We start from the raw sequence: 6563 nt of genomic DNA on the forward strand, positions 1-6563 counted from the left end.
TTTGATATGAGTATGGCCACTCCTGCTTGCCTTTGAGGGCCATGTGAGTGGTATGATTTTTCCCAACCTTTTACCTTCAGCCTGTGTATGTCTTTTCCTATCATATGAGTCTCCTGAAGGCAGCATATTGTTGCATTTGGTTTTTTGATCCAGGTTACTAGCCTATGTCTCTTGATTGGTGAGTTTAGGCCATTAACATTTAAGGTTACAATTGAGATATGATTTGTACTTCCAGTCATGCTTCTTTATTTATTTATTTTAGTTTGGCTAGTTTTACTTTTTGGTTATTTTCCTCCTCCTTTACTGAGATACCTCTTGTTGTTAGTTTTGGGCACTATTTTTCAATTCCTCTTCTTGTAGTATATTGCTCAGAATGCTTTGCAGTGCTGGTTTTCTTGCTGTGAATTCTTTTAGCTTTTGTTTATCATGAAAGATTTTAATTTTGTTGTCAAATCTGAAGCTCAGTTTTGCTGGATACAGTATTCTTGGTTGAAATCCATTATTTTTCAGTGTTTGAAATATATTGTTCCAGAATCTTCTTGCTTTCAAAGTCTGTGCTGAGAAATCAGTCATTAACCTAATTGGTTTACCCCTGAATGTAATCTTCCTCTTTTCTCTCGTAGCTTTTAATATTCTCTCCTTGTCCTGTATGTTGGCTATCTTCATAATTATGTGTCTTGGAGTTGGTCTATTATAGTTATGAATGTTTGGGGTCCTGTAGGCTTCCAGGATTTGGCAATCCATTCCATCTTTCATCTCTGGGAAGTTTTCTACAATTATTTCATTTCATATGCTGTCCATTCCTTTGGTTTGAATCTCTATGCCTTCTTGTATCCCGATGAATCTCAAATTTGGTTTTTTAATGACATCCCATATCTCTTGAATAGATTGCTCACAGGATTTAAGCATCTTTTCTGTGTTGACTATATTCTTTTAAAGTTGATAAACCTTGTCTTCATTATCTGATGTTCTAACTTCTACTTGATCAAGTCTATTTGTAATATTCTCATTTGAATTTTTAATTTGGTTTATAGTTTCCTGCAATTCTAGGATTATTGTTTGATTCTTTTTTAAGATCTCTATCTCCTGGTAGAGCTCGTTCTTTGCCATTTGAATTTGTTTGTTTAATTCATTTTCAAAATATATTTTTATTGCTTGGACTTGCTGTCTCATGTCTTCTCTAATATTCCTTTCCATTCGAGTTAGGTATGCCTTGAGTTCTTTCCCTATCCCTGCTTCTGATGTTTCTATGTCCTCTTGTAGAGTTAAGTTGTCTTGCATTGTTTGTACTCCTTTTTTCCCTTGTTTTCTCATGTTGTCCCCGTTGCTTTCCAGCTCTATTTGATTGTTGTGTTTCTGCTCTCTTCTATAGATTTGTTTTGGTTCAGTATTACTCTGATGTCTCTCCTTTGTGTTGTTAAACTATGCCTGCTAACGTGGATTCCGCTGTGAAGGAAGTTCCGATGTCCGAGCTCCAGTGACGACACTACTTTGCTATGACCGGCCCCAGTTCCTTGCCGGGGTGTCCTGAAGGGAGTGTGACTGGAATGTCTCTGTTTGGTTTCAGCTCCCAGTCGCGGCAGGCAGGCAGTCTCCAGCCGCCCAGTATCACAGGCCACGGGCAGGTGATCGATCGCCTGCGGGCGGGTGTTCTCCTACCGCCCAGCTATGAGGGCAGTGGGTGAACTGTCGCTGGCGGGCCTGCGGCTTCCAGCTGCCCAGTCTTGAGGGCCTTGCCTCTAGCCTCTTGGTTTCTCCTGCTAGTCTTGGTTTCTCCTGCTAGACCAGATTTCCCCTGAGTGATGGTTCTCGGCAGTTCAAACTGTACTCTGGGCCTGCCATTTGTTGTGTGTGGAGGGTGACTATTGAGAACCCCGGCACTCTATTGTTTCGTTTCCGTTGTGGGTGATAGAACTGTACCGCTTCCTTCCTTTATGCAGGCTCACTCTGATACTCCCTCCCACGCCTTCTGTAGCCACAGGGCAGGCCCCGCGAATCAATCGGCCTGGATCTCCTGGGTCCCACAGTTGGCAATTGGGATCCCAGGCACTCTGTCCTTTTGATTTTTCCTGCTTGCCCCTCTCCCAACGCTAGGTAGACAGGTTTTGTTTTGGCTGCAGAAGGGGAGGGGGGGTTGCAGGTCAGGTGCCTCTAGTTCCCCCCTAGTCTTTATGCAGGCTCACTCTGATACTCCCTCCCCTGGAAAGCCTAGGAGAGATTTTATGTGAGTTCCTGATGTATGGGGGATGGGCTGAGTGCCACACACCTGTTTTGTTGTTGAGATCTGTCGGAGAGTGGTGGTGGATATTTTAGCTTTTCAAGATGCTGGCTGCTGATTGCCTTGGTGGAGTGTCCACTGTGGGGGATGGGACTGTACCACTTCCTTCCTCATCTAAAATCCCGTATTCAGCCCGGGAGTCAGTGCGGGCTTGGCTGGCGGGATTCCACCTTATCGCAGCCGTGTCTCTTCCTGCTTGCTAATATGTGTCAAGTTTCAAGGAGCTAGCACAAACCCTTTTTTATTTAGAGTTCCAAATACATTTATAAATATAGAAGAAAACAGACTGAAACCTAAAAATTCAAACTGTTACTGGAAACGAACGATTCAACCTAGAAGAATGAAATTTGGGTAGCCAAGTGGGCTTAGTGTACTGATCAATACATGAAAATACCATAAAGTTTGGCTGAAAAAATATTTGCTGAGATTTCAGGAAACTCATAATTTTTTTAAAGCTTGGCAAACCCTTTCAATGACAGTGTTTTTCGCCAGTCTCTGCTTAGGGCTACATCAAGAGGAAACAAACCATAGAAATAGAACTTAGAACTACTTTATTGTATCAAGTTTCAAGGAGCTTGCACAATCCTTTGTTTGTTTTAGAGTTCCAAATACATCTATCATTATAGGAGAAAACAGAGTAAAAACTAAAAATACAAACTGTTACTGGAAACGAACACTTGAACTTAGAAGAACAAAATTTGGGCAGTGAATTGGGCTTAGTGTACTGATCATTACGAGAAAGTACCATCAAGTTGGGGTGAAAAAATATTTGCAAAGATTTCCGAAACAAGTAGTTTTTTAGAAGCTTGTCAATCCCTTTCAATGAAAGTGTTTTTCGCCACTTTCTGCTTAGTGCTATATCAAGAGAAAACAAACAATAGAGATAGAACTTAGAAGTACATTATTGTGTCAAGTTTCATGAAGCTAGCACAAACCGTGTTTTATTTAGAGTTCCAACTACATATATCAATATAGGAGAAAACAAAGTGAAACCTAAAATTTCAATTACTGAAAATGAACGCTTCAACCTAGAAGAATGAAATTTGGGCAGCCAAGTGGGGTTAGTGTACTGATGATTACCTGAAAGTATCATCAAGATGGGTTTAAAAATATTTGTTGAGATTTCAGGAAACTCTTAGTTTTATGGAAGCTTGAAAACCCCTTTAAATGAAAGTGTTTTTCGCCAGTCTCTGCTTAGGGCTACATCAAGAGGAAACAAAATATAGAGGTAAAACTTAGAACTACTTTATTGTGTCAAGTTTCTAGGAGGTAGCACAAACTTTGTTTGATTTAGAGTTTCAAGTACATCTATCAATATAGGAGAAAATAATAGTGAAACCTAAAAATTCAAACTGTTATTGGAAACGAATGCTTAAAACTAGAAGAACAAAATTTGGGCAGCCAATGGGGCATAGTGTACTGATTATTCACTGAAAATATCCTCATGTTTGGGTGAAAAAATATTTGCTGAGATTTCAGGAAACTTGTAGTTTTTTGGAAGCTTGGCAATACCTTTCAATGAAAGTGTTTTTCACCAGTCTCTGCTGAGGGCTACATCAAGAGGAAACAAAACATAGAGATAGAACTTAGAAATACTTTATTGTGTCAGATTTAATGGAGTTAGCAGAAACCGTGTTTTATTTACACTTTCAAATACATCTATCAATATAGGAGAAAACAGAGTGAAACCCAAAAATTCAAACTGTAACTGGAAAAGAACGATTCAACCCAGAAGAACAAAATATGGGCAGCCAAGTGGGCTTAGTGTACTGATCAATACCTGAAAATACCATAACGTTTGGCTGAAAAAATATTTGCTGAGATTTCAGGAAACTCATAAATTTTTTAAAGCTTGGCAACCCCTTTCAATGAAAGTGTTTAGAAGACCGAACTTTGGTGAGCTAAGTGCGATTGGTGTACTGATCATTACCTGAAAGTATCATCAAGATTGGGTGAGAAAATATTTTCTAAGATTTCACGAAACTCGTAGTTTTTTGGAAGCTTGTCAATCCCTTTCAATGAAAATGTTTTTCTCCAGTCTCTGCTTAGGGCTACATCAAGAGAAAACAAAACATAGAAATAGAACTTAGAAATACTTTATTGTGTCAAGTTTAATGGAGGTAACAGAAACCGTGTTTGATTTACACTTTCAAATACATCTATCAATATAGGAGAAAACAGAGTAAAACCTAAAAATTCTGTTACTGGAAATGAACGCTTCGACCTAGAAGAATGAAATTTGGGAAGCCAAGTAGGCTTAGTGTACTGATCAATACCTGAAAGTACCATCAATTTTGGGTGAAAAAATATTTGCTGAGATTTCAAGTAACTCGTAGATTTTTGGAAGCTTGGCAACAGCTTTCAATTTTAGTGTTTTTCGGCAGTCTCTGCTTATGGCTACATCAAGAGAAAAAAAAAAACATAGATATAGAACTTGAAACTAATTTATGTGTCCAGTTTCAAGGAGCTTGCAAAAACCATGTTTGATTTAGAGTTCCAACTACATCTATCAATATAGGAGAAAACAGAGTCAAACCAAAATTCAAAATGTTACTGCAAACAAATGCTTCAACCTAATAGAACGAAGTTTGGTGAGCCATGTGGGATTGCTGTACTGATCATTACATGAAAGTATCATCAGGACTGGATGTAAAAGCATTTGCTGAGATTTCAGGAAACTCGTAGTTTTTTGGAAGTTTGGCAACATCTTTCAATGAAAGTGTTTTTGTCCACTCTCTGCTACGACCTTCATCAAGAGGAAACAAACGATAGAGATAGAATTCAGAACTACTTTATTGTGTCAAGTTTCAAGGAGCTAGCACAAACAGTGTTTGATTTAGAGTTCCAACTACATCTATCAATATAGGAGAAAACAGAGTGAAACCTAAAAATTCAAACTGTTACTGGAAATGAACGTTTCAACCAAGAAGAATGAAATTTGGGCAGCGAATTGGGCTTAGTGTACTGATCATTAACTGAAAATATCATCGAGATTGGGTGAAAAAATATTTCCTGATATTTCAAGAAAATCAAAGTTTTTTGGAAGCCTGGCAACCCCTTTCAATTAAAGTGTTTACCGCCAGTCTCTGCTTAAAGCTACATAAAGAGGAAACAATCCATAAAGATAGAACATAGAACTACTTTATTGTGTCAAGTTTCAAGAAGTTAACACAAACCGTGTTTGATTTAGAGTTCCAAATACATTTATGAATATAGGAGAAAACAGAGTGAAACCTAAAAATTCAAATTGTTACTAGAAACGAACGCTTCAACATAGAAGAACTAAATTTGTGTAGCCTAGTGGGCTTAGTGTACTGATCATTACCTGAAAGTATCATCAAGTTTGGGTCTAAAAACACTTGCTGAGAGTTCAGGAAACTCGTAGGTTTAGGAGCTTGGCAATCCCTTTCAATCAAAGTGTTTTTCGCCAGTGTAGGCTTAGGGCTACATCAAGAGGAAAAAAACCCTAGAGACAGAACTTAGAACTACTTTATTGGTCAAGTTTCAAGGAGAAAGCTCAAACCGTGTTTGATTTAGAGTTCCAACTAAATCTATCAATATACAAGAAAACAGACTGAGACCTAAAAATTCAAACGGTTACTGTAAAGGAATGCTTCAACCTAGAAGAACGAAATTTGTGTAGCCTAATGGGCTTAGTGTACTGATCATTACCTGAAAGCATCATCAAGATTGGGTGTAAAAAGATTTGCTGAGAGTTCAGGAAACTCGTAGGTTTAGAAGCTTGGCAACCCCTTTCAATGAAAGTGTTTTTCACCAGTGTCTGCTTAGGGCTACATCAAGAGGAAACAAACCATAGAGATAAATCTTATAATTACTTCATTGCATAAAGTTACAAGGCACAAGCACAAACCGTGTTTTATTTTGAGTTCCAACTACATCTATCATTATAGGAGAAAACAGAGTGAAACCTAAAACTTCAAACTGTTACTGGAAACGAATGCTTCAACCTAGAAGAACAAAATTTGGGCAGCGAATTGGACTTAGTGTACTGATCATTACCTGATAGTACCATGTTGTTTTGGGTGAAAAAATATTTAGAAAGATTTCTGGAAACTCGTAGTTTTTTGGAAGCTTGGCAATCCCTTTAAATGAAAGTGTTTTTCGCTAGTCGCTGCTTAGGGCTACATCAATAGGAAAGAAACCATAGAGATAGAAATTAGAACTACTTTATTGTGCCAAGTTTCAAGGCACAAGCACAAACCGTGTTTTATTTTCAGTTCCAACTACATCTATCATTATAGGAGAAAACAGAGTGAAACCTAAA

The sequence above is a fragment of the Ictidomys tridecemlineatus genome, chromosome 3 (assembly GCF_052094955.1).
Source record: "Ictidomys tridecemlineatus isolate mIctTri1 chromosome 3, mIctTri1.hap1, whole genome shotgun sequence".
Taxonomy (NCBI): Eukaryota; Metazoa; Chordata; class Mammalia; order Rodentia; family Sciuridae; genus Ictidomys; species Ictidomys tridecemlineatus.